The 14,005-nt window shown below is 49.6% G+C and overlaps 1 protein-coding gene and 1 long non-coding RNA gene across 4 annotated transcripts in view; one reads left to right on the forward strand and one right to left on the reverse strand.

Moving 5' to 3' along the window:
* The window catches only part of LOC125629384 (scavenger receptor cysteine-rich domain-containing protein DMBT1), a 90,707-nt gene that overhangs the window by 31,984 nt on the left and 44,718 nt on the right, over window positions 1-14,005 (forward strand). The window lies entirely within an intron of this gene.
* Window positions 1,011-9,376, reverse strand: LOC142069888 (uncharacterized). The gene is made up of 2 exons (XR_012665863.1): window positions 8,559-9,376; window positions 1,011-3,499 (listed from the first exon to the last, which is right to left on the reverse strand). It is a non-coding gene; the product is annotated as an uncharacterized LOC142069888 (long non-coding RNA).

The following is a 14,005-nucleotide window of genomic DNA, read 5'->3' on the forward strand; positions in this document are numbered from 1 at the left end:
GAGGAAGCCTTGTCTGTGCCCACTGAGGGGCAGCTCCCCAACTCCCTCAGCCACACGCCACACAAGCTGTGCCCTCTAGGCCTTTTGTGGGGGAGTGACCTCCTTCCAGGTTGGTAATAAGCACACTTCACCCCTCGGTCCTCCGAGCGTCCCCCTGCAGCACCTATTCCCTGTCCCACAGGGCATTCACAGCAGTCACAGATCTGCTGCTCCCAAAGGAACAGGGCCCCAAGGTGACCAGCTCCACCTCCCATCTCTGCCCCAATCAACACACAGCTCTAGATCCCTTCAGAGTGACACCAAGGACAAGTGATTTCACAGAGAGTAGAGATTCGAGGGGTAGCAAGGAGAAGGGTTGGAAAGAAATTGTTCCATGGGAAATAAAATCAAACTACGTTGACTAGAGTCTATACCAGGGGTCTCAAACATGCGGCCTGTGGGCTGTATGCATCCTGTGGAATTATTTCCTGCGGCTGCCAAGCTCCCCTCACCCGCCGCCCCAGCACGCTGTGTCCCAGCTCCTGTGCCTACCTCCAGGTGCTTCTCGCCACCAAACAGCTGTTTGGTGGCTCTTAGCGCTTTCCAAGAGGGATGGCGGAGGAGCGGGGAGCTGCGTGCTCAGGGGAGGAAGCGGAGAAGCGGCAGGGCAGGGGCGGGGATTTGGGGAAGAGGTTGGAATAGGGGCAGGGATGGGAAGGAGTTGGGGTTGGGACTTCAGGGAAAGGGTTGGATTGGGGGTGGGGAAGGGGTAGGAAGAGGCAGGGCAGGGCTGGGGCCTCATGGATGGGGTGAAATGGGGGTAGGGCTGGGGGCAGCGGGTTGGAGGCTTTTGTACCTTTATATGGGTATGTCTACACTACGAAATTAGGTCGAATTTATAGAAGTCGGATTTGTAGAAAGCGTTTTTATATAGTCGATTGTGTGTGTTGCCGGCACTCAGTGCCGAGAGGCTGAACAACAGCTTGAGTGGTTCGTTACCTGGTATGCTACACCCAATAATCACAACGGGGTGGAGAAGCAGAAAAGTTTATTTGAAGCTTCAAATAGGTACAGGGAGATTTGAATCTCAAATCCTGTACCCAGAGCAGGAAGTTACACAGGCTTTTATACATCCTTTTTCCCAGCATACTTATCCAATAGCAAGCTGCCCCAAGTATCCATATAGCCAGCCAATCCAGTTCCCAGCTAGTTCCCTGATTCTCTGTATCATTTGTTAAACTCTACATAAAGCTGCTTTATTCAGCATTGTTCTTCCATATCTGCCCTGTTTGGCCTTGCTTAGTTTCAGGCAGTCTGACTCTGCAGCATATTGTTGCAGATCCTCATCATAACTGCTATGTGTGCCTCCAGGCGGGGGGGCCAAGGACACTTGGGCCTAGTACGCAGAGCTGCTGCGAGTGCCTCCAGGCAGGAGGGGGGGCCAAGGACACCTGGGCCTAGTGCGAGGGGGCTTCATCGACACTCGTGGTCTTCCATCCCCTCGAGTTACCTAGTGGCCATGCCCCAGTGTCCCCAACAACTCCCCCCTTTGAGAACACTCAGCAACCTTGGCTCTGAGTTTTCTCACTTGGGCTACTTATTTCTTTACAATAGGACTTTGCATAAGCACTTTTTGATAGCCCTGAAAAGAATGACTTATTAACTTTTGCAAAAGGGCCCTAATACATGATACTGCACAGCATAATACCAGTAATACAAGCAATACAGGAAAGAGAATTTTCAATAGCAGGCTAAATAAACCACCAAGCCAAGACGACAAACCCCAGCCTGAAAACAAGGTTTGCAACCAATCGTTCTCTGGGGCAGTATAGGCAACCTGTGCTCCAGCTCGGGCATGGGCCTCAGCCTGTACCACCTTTTCATAGATCTCATAACTGCTATCATTTACATATACACACCATCGGGCGCGACGAGGGCACAAACCCCTCCTTGGGATGCCAAGATAGTCCAAAGCCAGCCTGTTTTGGAGGGAAAACGTCCTGAGCTGCTGTACCTCTTTATTTAATGTTTTTACTGCTGACCCTAAATCACTAACTGAGTCCTCTAACTCTAAGGCCACCTTCTCAAGTACCATCTGCAGCCTTATAGTATAGCGGCCTATGCATGCCATGGCTGGCCTGGTAAACAGTGGCGCTATTCCCAGTACAGAGCACCCTACAAGCTTCTCGGTTGTGAGGGGATTCTTCATATTGCCCTCTAATGCCGTAGTCAGTCGCCGCAGGGTCTTTTCTCGTGACTCAACAGAGGTGTCTCGGGCATTTCTAATCTTTCCTTTGGGCAGTGTGGCAGTTATGGAAAGATGAGGAACTCCATGAGCTATATAACAGCTACCTGTCCAGTTGGCTGGCAGCACCTTGTAAGCCTTTCGGCCACATACAAAATAGTGACCCTGTAGGGCCCAGTAAGGACTGTTTCTTAAGGGGATTCCTGGGATATTTAAGGCTGCTTTGGCGGCTTTTTTCAACAATTTATATGCCCCTAAGGGGGCATCTTATTTTTTTGATTGGGTACAAGTGTGGGCGTTTCTAATTGTGCCGTTCAAATTACACTCGCCATAGGGACCACTACAAACCCACCATTGGCTTGCTAGATTGGAGATATTAACTGGACGGCAAGTTATATTTCCAAACCTTTCTTTTGTGGTAAGATTATTTGTAAGAGTTTCCCTAAAAGAGGAGGAACCATTACACCCACACTGTTGGCCTCCCCTTTTGGTCTTTATCCAGTACCCATCAGCCCACTGTGTAATAAAACAGGAGCTTTTTCCCACAGGACGCCCATAGTGATCAGATTGGTTTCGGGTAAAACATAACACTCCCTCAGTGAGTACTGCAACTGAATACTTCTGGTCCTGATAGGTGGCTTGCTGTAAAGAGGTCTTATTCCAGAATGGTGAGTCCATTCTTTTCTGCTCTTTGGTGGTGGCTAATTCTGCTAGGGTCAAGGGCAGCATGTCAAGAGGCATTCCCGTTTTGCGGGGACAGTGGAATTGGAGCACATACCCAGCAATCAGTCTGGTTTGTTAAATTAGCAACATGGTGCGCAAGCGAAACAAAGGAGTTATGCTCCCAATATGCACAATTTGGAAATACCAATACAGAGAATAACAATGTTACCCAATTAATTATCACCAGAGTCTTTCCAACCCAGGGTCTCCAGTACCTGGGTGGGCCCATTTTAGCATTAAGGTGCCCACTATTTGTGTCTTTTAAACAGTAGCTTTAGCCCGAGATCGTCACTAGATGAGGAGTCAGCAGGTTGGACGGTCCACTGTTCTGCTGACGAGGGGGCGGGTACTGCCTTCAGACGAGAGTGATGGATTCAGTTCTTGTGTCCCTCGATCTTTGCCACTGTATGGGAGATCAGCAGGACGGTATAGGGTCCTTTCCACTTTTCCTGGAGAGGCTCGTCTTTCCAGGTGCGAACAAGCACAGAGTCACCAGGCTGTAAGGAGTGGACGGGAGAGTCCAAGGGGAGAGGCTGGGAATCCTTGGTATACCTGTGAAGAGACAAGAGAACAGCAGACAGGGAACACATATACTGTGACAAAAAACCATTACCCAACTCCCATTCCCCTGACAGAACCGGGGTGCCATTCATAGGCCATGCCCTTCCAAACATAATTTCAAAGGGACTGAGCCCTAATCTACCCTTTGGGAGAACGCGGATACGGAGTAGGACGAGGGGCAAAGCATCAGGCCATTGCAGTGAGGCTTCTTGGCACACTTTTGAGAGATGCCGTTTAAGGGTCTGATTGGTACGCTCCACTACACCACTGGCTTGCGGTCTCCAGGGCGTATGGAGTTTCCAGGGGATCTGTAAGGCATGTGAGATGCTTTGAATGATTTTTGACTTGAAGTGTGTCCCGTTGTCAGATTCCATCCACAGGGGGAGTCCAAAGCGAGGAATGATCTCCTTAACAAACTTGAGGGTCACTGTCCTGGCAGTGCAGTTACGGCATGGGAAGGCTTCTGGCCATCCGCTGAACCGATCCACTATAACAAGGAGATATTTGAACCCTTGGGTCCGGGGAAACTCAGTAAAGTCTATTTGCCACACTTGTCCGGGGCCCGGAGTGGGTTCTAGGGCAGCTGGTGGCACAGGATGTCCCGGTCGGGGGTTATTCTTTTGGCAGACTAAGCAGTCCGCTTGTACCTGGGCAGTCAGGGGTCGGAGTCCGGAAGTGATAAAGTATTTTCCCATTAGTTGGATAAGTGCTTCCCTGCCAGCATGAGTGGTTTGATGTAGTTTCTGCAGCACTGGCCGGATTAGGCCCTTTGGTAAGAGGACCTTCCCTTCTGGGGAATGGAGCCATCCCTCCTTTTCCCGGAGACCGAGTTTGTCAGTTAGCTGTCTCTCCTCCCCGGAGTACTGAGGGGTTGGAAGCTCCCCTACTGATGGGATAAGGGCATGCATATGGGCGTTCTCAGTCTGAGGGGATGGCAGGGTGGCAGCATGCTTAGCCTCTCTATCTGCTCGGGCGTTACCTCTGGCCACATCTTGATCCTCCCTTTGATGGGCTTTACAGTGTACCACCGCCACTTCCGAGGGGAGTTGTATGGCTTCTAGGAGCTGGAGGATTTGGGGCCCATACTTGACTGGGGAGCCTTGGGCTGTCAGCATTCCCCTTTGCTTCCATAGGCCAGCATGAGCATGCAGCACATCAAAAGCATACTTTGAATCAGTAAAAATGTTGACCCGCTTTCCTTTTGACAGTTCAAGTGCACGGGTCAGGGCTATTAGTTCGGCAAGCTGGGCAGAGGTCCCAGCAGGCAAACCTTCAGCTTCCACAGTGTCATGGAGCGTCACAACAGCATAACCCGCCCTCCTTTGCCCATCTATTACAGTACTGCTACCATCAGTGTACCACTCATAATCTGCATTTGGGAGGGGTACATCCTTTAAATCCGGACGGCTGGAGTACTGGACATCTATGGTCTCTAAACAGTCATGTTTCTGTTCCTCTGTTTCTGGCAAGAGGGTGGCTGGGTTAAGGGAGGGGCAAGGCTGTAAGGTGACTTCAGAGTTCTCTAACAGCTTAGCCTGGTACCGAGCAATCCCAGCCTGGGTGAGCCAAAGCCCTCCCTTTGCATCCAATAAGGCTCGGACCATATGGGGAGTATAGATTTGCATAACCCCTCCCAATGTTAGCTTCTCGGCTTCCTCAAGCAATAGGGCAGTAGCTGTGACCGCCCGTAAACATGCCGGCCAACCCTTTGCAACCTGATCCAATTGCTTAGAAAAATAAGCCACTGGACGGGATGTCTCCATGCTCCTAACAGCTGTGTAAGCACTCCTAGGGCCACCCCCCTTCGTTCATGTACATACAACTGAAACGGCTTAGAGAGATCCGGCAGGTCCAGAGCTGGGGCTTCCATCAATTTTCTTTTCAGGATTTTAAATGTCCTGTCAACCTCTGGGGTCCAATAGAAGGGGTCATGATCCGCTCCTTTTACACAGTCGTACAGGGGTTTAGCCCACAGTCCAAACTCTGGGGTCCATATCCTGCAAAAGCCTGCCATACCCAGAAATGCCCTGAGCCGCTACGGTTACTTGGGGTAGGAACTTGACAGATAGCTTCCTTTCTTTCGCTTGAAAGCTGACGCTCCCCTTGCCGTATGTGAAACCCGAGGTACCGTACCTCTGGGAGGGCAATTTGAGCCTTACTCCGTGCTACCCGATATCCCTGGAGTCCAATAAAATTCAGGAGGCTCACGGTGGCTTTAAGGCAGGGTGTTTGGCCCACAGTGGCAATTAACAAATCATCTACATACTGCAGAAGGAGGGCCTCCTGATTATCCCACTCCTGTAGGTCCCTGGCCAGAGCCTGGCCAAAGAGGGTGGGGGAGTTTTTAAATCCCTGGGCCAACGCTGTCCAGCAAAGTTGCTTTTTAACCCTTTTTCGGTCCTCCCACTCGAAGGAGAAGATCTCCTGTGACGGGGTGGCAACTGGGATGGTAAAGAAAGCATCTTTCAGATCAAGGACTGAAAAATGGGTATACTGTCCCCCTATAGAAGCCAATAAGGTATACAGGTTAGGGACAAGAGGGTGCAGAGTCTTAACCCGTTCATTGACTGCCCTTAGGTCCTGTACCAGCCAATACGTGCCATCAGGCTTCTGTACGGGTAGAATGGGAGTGTTCCAGGCTGACTGACATTCCCGGAGAATACCATACATTAGGAATCGATCTACAGTTTCCTGTAAACCTTCTCTGGCTTCCCTCTTGATTGGATACTGTTTTACTTGCACTGGGTCTTTCCCTGGTATGAGCTGAATAGTAATGGGGATCTGATGGGTGGCCTTTCCTGGAATCCCTGATGCCCACACGAGGGGGTACACCTGGTCTTCCCACGGGCTCCATTCTGGGGCTTGCATGGCTGAGGGCTCAACTGCAAGGGTCATGAGCCGTGCATTCTCAAGGGGTAAGGTAAGGGTTATTTCGTCCTCAGTAAAATGCAGGGTGGCACCGAGGTGACAAAGTAGATCCTGTCCCAGCAGAGGTGTTGGACACTCAGGGAGGTATACCAGCTTGTGGGATATAGTCCTGTTTCCCAAAGCGCATTCCGCTGGGGCATACACTGGGCACTTGGTGTCCCTGCCTGTGGCTCCCACCACAGTAAGGGAATCTGCTACTGGCAACTGAAGAGGCTGATTTACGGCAGTTCGGGTCGCCCCAGAGTCCACTAAAAAATCTATTTCTGAGCTTCCCACCTGCATCTTTACTCGGGGTTCCGGGGGTAGGGTGGTCCGTCTCCCCTGACACCCCTATTCCTGCTCCGCCATCGCCATCATAGGGGCACCCCCCTTTTCTTTCCTCTTTGGGCACTCATTTTTCCAGTGTCCCTCCTGTCGACACAGGGCACACTGGTTGTGACCCAGTCGTCTCTCCTGCAGGCCCGGACGGTCGCGTCCATGGCCCCTTCCTCCCCGGCCACTTCTCTTAGTGCCGGCCTGTACCGCTGTTACCATCAATTTCACTTGCTTTCTCTCCTTCTCTGTCTCTCTTAGACTATAAGCTCGGTTTGCAGTCTGTAAGATTTGTGCCATGGTCATACCCATTAAATCCTCCTTTTTTTGTAAGGTTTCAGAGGAACAGCCGTGTTAGTCTGTATTCGCAAAAAGAAAAGGAGTACTTGTGGCACCTTAGAGACTAACCAATTTATTTGAGCATGAGCTTTCGTGAGCTACAGCTCACTTCATCAGATGTTTACCGTGGAAACTGCAGCAGACTTTATATACACACAGAGAATATGAAACAATTCTCTGTGTGTATATAAAGTCTGCTGCAGTTTCCACGGTAAACATCTGATGAAGTGAGCTGTAGCTCACGAAAGCTCATGCTCAAATAAATTGGTTAGTCTCTAAGGTGCCACAAGTACTCCTTTTCTTTTTTTGTAACTTTCTCTTAATATCAGGGGCTGCTCTGCTTGTAAAAATTCCCTCAATAATTGACTCAGTTGCCTGATCATCGGGGTCTGCATTAGTGTTCTGTCGAATGGTGTCCCGAATACGCTGTAGAAAGGCCCCTGGGCTTTCTTTTAAATCCTGCATTACTTCATATGGCTTTGCCCAATTATTATGTCGGACAGCCGAGTGACGGAGTCCATGCAAAAGCAACTCCTTATAGGAGGTAAGGCGGGTCATATCCCCATGATCATTTGGATCCCACCTGGGGTCTGCTCGGGGGACTTGTGCATCCAGGTCAGGGACATTAATATGATCCCGGTCGTACCGTCTCTGTGCCTCCTCCCTTGCCTTGGACACAACCTGTTGTCTTTCAACCTCAGACAATAGGGTTCGCAGGAGGACGTTACAATCATCCCAGTCCGGCTTGTGACTACTGAGGCACCCCTCAAAGACTGAAATAAACCTGCTTGGGTTCGTTGAGAATTCCCCAGCCTGTGTTTTAAAAGCTGCTAAGTCTATTGGATTGAATGGCACATGGGTGTAAACTTGCATAGTGGTAGCCTGACGTCCGTCTGCCCCTCGGCAAGTCACAACAGTCTCGGTCAGCAAAGGATAGAGTACCACCGAGGGGACAATCTCTGTAACCCGAGGCATCCTACCCTTATAAGGTGGAGGTGTGGGGACCGAAGGGGACACTGGCTCTGCCATTACAGTGGGGGTGGGGGTCTGGGGACTAACATTAGCTACTACCGAACCAGTCGGAGTCAAATTTCAACTTTGCAAAATTACAGCTCTTTTCTATTTCTTAAAGCCATAAACGCTTGTGCATACAAATATTCATTCCATTTACCCATTCACTGACAAAACAAAACTAATTGGAGGATCGTGTTGTAATTAATTGACCCTCCTGGTGGCCACCACTCCTGGTCCTCTAGTTGATATTGAGGCCAGTCAACTGTACAGAATCGTTTTAATTGGCTCTTAGTCATTGGATCCGCACCAAATACCTTCCAGTTTGCTAGAATGCACTCTAGGGGTGTACACCGTACCCTAACCCCTGAGCTCTGTCCCTGTCCCATACCTACAGGGTAACTCTGGGCGTCCCCAGGTTCCAACAGAGCATATAATCCGGATTTTAAAAGTTTCCTACCTTATCCAAGGGACCGGTTCTTCACCGCCGTCCACAACAGCTTCTCCACTATATGAGTGCGTTGCACCGTTGTGCCCTCTGGGGTCGATCAAATCGCGTCTCCTCCGAGGCCCCCGATGAACTCACCGGTGCGCGCTGGGCGTCGGTTCTCGCCACAATCCTCGACCTCCAGGAAGGGTCCGGGCAAGGCTAAATTGCAGCCTCGTCGCCCACCCAGGGACGCCAAAAGCTGTTGCCGGCACCCAGTGCCGAGAGGCTGAACAACAGCTTGAGTGGTTCGTTACCCAGTGTGCTACACCCAATAATCACAACGGGGTGGAGAAGCAGAAAAGTTTATTTGAAGCTTCAAATAGGTACAGGGAGATTTGAATCTCAAATCCTGTACCCAGAGCAGGAAGTTACACAGGCTTTTATACATCCTTTTTCCCAGCATACTTATCCAATAGCAAGCTGCCCCAAGTATCCATATAGCCAGCCAATCCAGTTCCCAGCTAGTTCCCTGATTCTCTGTATCATTTGTTAAACTCTACATAAAGCTGCTTTATTCAGCATTGTTCTTCCATATCTGCCCTGTTTGGCCTTGCTTAGTTTCAGGCAGTCTGACTCTGCAGCATATTGTTGCAGATCCTCAGCATAACTGCTGTGTGTGCCTCCAGGCGGGGGGGCCAAGGACACTTGGGCCTAGTACGCAGAGCTGCTGTGTGTGCCTCCAGGCGGGAGGGGGGGCCAAGGACACCTGGGCCGAGTGCGAGGGGGCTTCATCGACACTCGTGGTCTTCCATCCCCTCGAGTTACCTAGTGGCCATGCCCCAGTGTCCCCAACATGTGTGTCCCCACACAAATGCTCTAAGTGCATGTAGTCGGCGGAGTGTGTCCACAATACCGTGGCAACCATCGACTTCCGGAGCATTGCACTATGGGTAGCTATCCCGCAATCTCCGCCGCCCATTTGAATTCTGGGTAGAAATCCCAGTGCCTGATGGGGCTAAAACATTGTCGCGGGTGGTTCTGGGTACATATCGTCAGGCCCCGCTTCCCTCCCTCCCTCCGTGAAAGCAAGGGCAGACAATCGTTTTGTGCCTTTTTTCTTGAGTTACCTGTGCAGACGCCATACCACGGCAAGCATGGAGCCCGCTCACTAACTGTCACCGTATGTCTCCTGGGTGTCCCCTCAGCACCAGTGATGATCCCCGCATGGTGCTTGGGGCCTCTGCTTCAGGGAGGAATATGGAGGTTCCAGTAGGGAGCGCTCTTCTCTCAGTCTGGGCTGACCATAATTCCCCTGTGTGGTTCTATGGGCCTGTGCTGCAGGGAGCGGTGTGGGGGCTCAGTGCGGGACACGGAAACTCTCCCCTGGAAGTCAGTGCTGGCCCCAGTGCCCTAGTGCAGTGCTAGGGGGACTGTGCTGCAGGCAGAGGGTGTCAGAAGGGGGTGCTCTCCTTTTGCAGTTCTGCTGGCCCTAATGCTGGAAACAGGTAAAACCATAAGCAAAACACCTATCCCAGGGTACGTTGGGCAGTGTCTATTGCTTCAGGATCTTGAATCGAGCAAGCAAAAGTCACTTTAATGTGCCCCTCCCTTCTCCCTCTGCCGCACCCCACTCACAGTGGTTGTCCTTGGTTAGTGAAGACCCAGAGTTCAGAGGTGCACCTGTGTGAGTTCAGCTCCCACCATGGGGGCAGGGAGGAGAGGGCCTGGTTGGCTCTGCTGTCTGGGTGCTAGCTCTGGTCACAGCTGCCCTGCCAGCCACTCACCACTCTGCTCGCCCTCACCTCCTGCTGCCCCCGGCCTCTCTACTGTGACCTCTGCAGGTCGCTCTCTTGAGGCTCCCCCCAACTCTCAGTGACTGTCGGCTCTTAGTGGGGAAACCTCAGTGCTGAAGCAGGCTGGGCAGAAACACTGTCTCACAGCAGGTGATTTCAGCTCTAGTGATCACTTAATCCCAAAAAGAAATTAATCCCAAAAGACTCCTAATGGAGCCTTAATTAGCTCTATCTTTCAAGAGTGGTGAGGGGCAGATTAAACCATGCCTAGACACAACGCACACCTCATCTCCACCCCCTCTCACTTTTGGTAGGTGTCTGGTGTCTGATACCTGGTTAGTGGGTTTAGTTCAGTTGTGGGTGACCCCCTCAGTCAGGGCAGGCTAAGCCCAGTTCTGCTGCCCTTTACTCAGACAATCAGAACAACAACATTACACTACCCCTGCATTCAAGTACTACGGTGATTTGTAACCCAGCACCAACCAACACAGCTCTGTCTGCTGGATACCTAAGCAGAGTGGGTGTGTTCATGTAAATACCGTCTGGTCCTGAAGCCCTTCCCCCTCCCCAGTTTATCACTAGCTGTCAGAGGAGAGCTCATTCCAACCTTGCTTACTTCTAGCTTGTTCAGCCATCTGACTGTGCATCCTCAAAGTCCATTCTTCTGACGGGGCTCTCCTCCACCACGACCACGTGTGACTGTCTGTATTGCTGCCCCACAGGCAGACGGAGAATATCGGGCTAAGCCTCATTTCTGCATTGTAGCAATTCCTCGGGTCAGTCCAGTCAGGGGCCCATTAAGCCTAGTCCAGGATCTGTATCCCAGGTTGCAAATAGGCAGATACAAGTTAGGGCTTCTGAAAATCCATGAGCAAGCCAGTCTGTCTATTCCAGAGTTGCTACCCCTCTGTGAGTGCACAGTTGTCAACCCAGCTCTGCCATCATTCATCTGAGACTGGTCCTGGACCGGCAGCACTAGACCCCACTGCAGCAACAGCTGCCACAAAACGATGTTGCCAAGTCAGTCGTGGCAAGTCAGGAGGAATTGCAGGGGCAGGTGTTTGCTTCAGGAGGGGGCCGACTTGCTTGCAGGAAGTGTGCATTGCCTTTGCACTGGTCGGAACCATTGTCAGCCTGGTGACATGGCCAGTCCACAACATTTTGGCACCTGAGGCGGGGAGCTCAAATGATGCCCCCATACCTCCTCGCTTGGGCCAAAACTTTGAAAGGTCTCAAATCTGCCTTCCTCCTGTTCTACTCCTCTCATGGTACTGCTCTGCTACCTACCCCAATAAAGGGGAACTAACAACTTAGAATGCCTTGTTCAAAAATTTTAAGTAACACTTAACTTTCAAACGCCTGAACAGCAAATGTAATATTTCTTGTCTGCATAGTAAACACTGGCATTTTTATCTGTTTGAATAATGAAAGTGGTGCTTTCCATGCCTTCTTGGTTGCAAAGATTTGAACTGCTTCCTGCTGAAGGTCCACAGTCTGGGCCAGCTCATGCTCTATTGAGATGGTTGCAAGGCCGACCAGCCTCTCCTGTGTCATTGTGGAGTGTAGACGTGTTTTTATTAACTTCAGCTTCAACATCACGCATGTCATCATGTGTCAACACTGTCTCTAGTGCCTGCTTTGCTGGTGTAGGTCTTCTTGAGGTATAGTGAGGAGTTTTGGAATATCATACAACATCCCAAATATACTGCTGTGTTCCTTGAGCTGCCTGAAATGTTCTTCAACAGATTGTATTGCACAATCTAGCATCTGGTTCAAGAATTCAACTTTGAATTGTTGTTTGGGGTCTCTTGTGGGATTATCCCGTGCCTCGTAATCAAAATGTCTTCTTCTTTGGTGACTCTTGTATTCTTGAATGGGTGGGAAAATAGCTTCAGTGTTGTGGTGGAAAAATTAACCACGCATTCTGTTTCGATCAGAACCAAGCCTGAGGCTCCTTTATTGATTACAAGAGCAGGGGGGTAACAGCTCTAAGTAGCTGCCCCGCCGCATACAGAAAATACAGGAGCTTATATTGCTGAAAACCACAATTTGTTAAGCCCACTTTCTTTAACAGCATTTTCCTTATTTGGCATATAGTGCAAGTTTCAACAGTAGCTTTGCCTTATTTGGAGTTTAGCAAAAACAAGCTTTTCCTGTTATTGACAGGTGTTTTCTTTGCGGTTAATGGTTTTTTTCTAACTTCTGGCGGTTATGGTTACATTTCTTAAGCTGTGCTATTTGCAATCGCCCCTTAATGGAATTTTCCACACTCTTTTCTTATGCTTCATGTACACAGTTAGCTTGACCAAAGTTTTAGGCCTACTTGGGAAGTTTAGGCCTACTTGGGTCCACTGAATTTTTCCTCCACAGTGTGAAGTTCCTCTGCCAACTTCTGAGCACTCTTCAGAATGTTTTGAAATCCCGCATCTGACCGGTAAGACTGTAGGTATGACTTTGCTTTGTCCAGTTGTTCCACTGCTCCAGATATATCAAGGTCAGCACCTTGGAGTCTCTTGCTTACAACATTTATTTCGAACAGTATGTCATGTCACAACACTAAGCCACAGAGAAATTTGAAGTTATGTATGTTTCTGGTGATTTCATTTTCCTCTGCCACTGTTCTCCCACAAACAGTTCCTGTCATAGCATTATCCTCCATAATGGCAACTGTGGCATCATCTATCTTCCCAATTTGGTGTTTGGTAGGCTTTATCGCCTCAGCTCGATTTTCCCATCGTGTGGCACTTAGTGGTTTCAGTGTCAGAGAGGATGTTCCCAGAAGTTGCTTCAAAATTTGCCATCGATGAGTTGATGCAGAGAAAAATACAGAGATGCTTCGAATTACACTAAAAAATTCAGCAGCCTCACTAGAAGCTGATGCTGCATCACTGACCACCAAGTTCAATGAATGAGAACTGCATGGGACAAAAAAAGCTCAAGGGTCCGTGTCTGCACTCTTCTGTTGTTTCCGCTCATGTTGGCACCATTATCGTAGCCCTGACCTCTCATGTCAGCTATCGGAATTCCCGTATCTTCCAGCTTTTTAAGAAGCACATTTGTCATACCAGCTCCTGTAGTATCATCAATGTCAATAAATTCTAGAAAATGCTCTGACAGTCACTATTGCAGGGACATTTTCACTAGGTTCTGTTGATGTTACAAAACACACCATTAAAGTTATTCGTTCTGTATGGATGATGTCAGGTGTGCAATCCAGAATAACAGAGTAATAGCTTGCTGACTTCAGATCTGCCACAATCTTCTGTTTGACTTTTGTTGCCAGTAACTGTATGATCTCATTTTGAATTGTTTTTCCAAAGTAGTGGTGTGTGCCATCAGCTCCACAATGTTAAGGAAGTTTCCATTGTTTGGCACATCCAGCTGATTTGAAGTGCCATGCAGTGCTAGGTTTTGGGTAGCAAGCATTCTCACAATGGCAATGAGCCTTTTCCGAACATTTTGCCAGTAAAGAGACTCTGATGCAATCTTCTCTTGATGCTGATCATCTATGGTGGCCTTTAACCTTAGTCTCATCTCAAGCTCTTTCCACCTACGGAATGAATGCTCTCTGGTGATTTGCTGCCTTCTCATGGCATGCCAGATTTCTAGCCAGATTTTTCCAGTCCTTTGTTCCTGTAGAACCCAATGTGGCTGGAACATTAGACTAGAAGAGTTTGCAACAAA

The sequence above is a fragment of the Caretta caretta genome, chromosome 23 (assembly GCF_965140235.1).
Source record: "Caretta caretta isolate rCarCar2 chromosome 23, rCarCar1.hap1, whole genome shotgun sequence".
Taxonomy (NCBI): Eukaryota; Metazoa; Chordata; order Testudines; family Cheloniidae; genus Caretta; species Caretta caretta.